Genomic DNA, 1,857 nt, shown 5'->3' with positions numbered 1-1,857 from the left:
TTGAGGGAATTAAAACCAACTCCAATAATTTTATAACTAGCTGACAGATCAATCAAAATGCCAAGAGGGATTGTTAAAGATGTCTTAGTTCAAGTGGACAAATTTTTTTACCCCGTAGATTTTGTAGTGTTGCATGTTCACTTGACACCAAAATCTTCTTTTCAAGCAACTGTGATTCTTGGGAGACATTTTCTTGCTACTTCAAATGCATTGATAAACTGTAGGAGTGGTGTTTTAAAGCTGAGTTTCGGGAATATGACCCTTGAACTAAACATTTTTAATATTTGTAGGCAACCTCAAGATTTGGAAGATGTACAAGAAGTCAATTTGCTGGAAAGTATCATTGAGGAAGATGCTTGTTTGGCATATCAACCCACTAACCTGCTATTTGAATTAGAAAATATTTGTGATCTCATCATTAATGACACCCCCACTGATACTTCTCCTGTTTTTAATTGAAAAAATAAATTTGAAGCTAAATGGAGGCCTAAAGTTGAGCAGCTCCCACCATTGACAACAAGTTTGAAGCCTTCAGTAGATAAAATCCCAACACTAGAGCTGAAGCTATTGCCAACTGACCTGAAATATGCATTTCTGGGTCCTGACAGCACCTTCCAAGTGGTGATTTCAGCCAAGCTCACTCGTAACCAAGAAGGTAAATTAATGGAAGTCTTGAGGCAGCACAAAGGTGCTATTGGATGGACAATTGTGGATATAAAAGGTATAAATGCTCTTGTGTGCACTCATAGAATTTATTTATAGGAAAAGGCTAAAGTCTCTAGGGAGATGTAAATGAGACTAAATCCTACCATGAGAGAGGTAGTAAAAATAGAGGTTTTGAAACTATTTAATGTGGGAATTATCTACCCTATTGTGGACAGCAAGTGGGTAAGTCTCATTCATGTAATTTCAAAAAAATCTTATTGAGGTTGAACAAGGCATAGTTCTTGGTCACATAGTCACATCCTGAGGTATTAAGGTTAATAAAGCTAAGATTGAGCTTATCTCCAACCTTCTTATACCCAAAACAGTAAAGGAAATCAAGTATTTTCTTAGACATGCTGAGTTTTATAGGAGGTTCATTCAAAATTTTAGTTCTATCACTAAGCCCTTGTGTGAGTTACTTATGAATGATGTTCCTTTTGAATGGACTCCTTCTTGTCAAAATGCTTTTGATAAGCTGAAACTCTTGCTCACTACAATCCTTGCACTCCTCTGTTTGGTCTATTCCTTTTGAGATAATATGCGATGCTAGCGATGTAGCCATAGGAGCTATACTTGGACAGCGTAAAAATAAGTTCCCACATGTCATTTCTTATGCAAGTATAACTCTAAATGGAGCCCAAAAAAATTATTCTACCATAGAAAAATAACTGCTTACTGTAGTTTTTGCATTAAACAAATTTTGAACTAACATTCTTGGTTCTCCTGTGGTTATTTTTATTGACCATGCAGTGTTGAAGTATCTATTGTCGAAGAATGATGCTAAACCACGATTGATTTGATGGATTCTTCTTCTCCAAGAATTCGACATTATCATCAAAGACAAAAATGGTGCTGAAAACGTAGTTGTCGACCACTTGTCTCGGCTTACATTTGCTGAAAATGAGCACACTGCCCCTATCATTGACTCTTTCTTGATGAGTAATTAATGTTAGTTGAGAATTTGTCTTGGTTTGCTGACATAGTTAATTTTTTGGTGACAGAACAAACTCCACCCAATTAGAGTGCACAAGACATATGAAAATTCAATCATGAGATAAAGTCATTCTTCTATGATGATCCTTATTTGTTTAAATATTGTTCTGACCAAATCATAAGAAAATGTGTGCCTGATCATGAAATACACACTGTTCT

The sequence above is a fragment of the Juglans microcarpa x Juglans regia genome, chromosome 8D (genome assembly GCF_004785595.1).
Source record: "Juglans microcarpa x Juglans regia isolate MS1-56 chromosome 8D, Jm3101_v1.0, whole genome shotgun sequence".
Taxonomy (NCBI): Eukaryota; Viridiplantae; Streptophyta; class Magnoliopsida; order Fagales; family Juglandaceae; genus Juglans; species Juglans microcarpa x Juglans regia.
Note: the sequence above shows the minus strand (reverse complement) of the source record.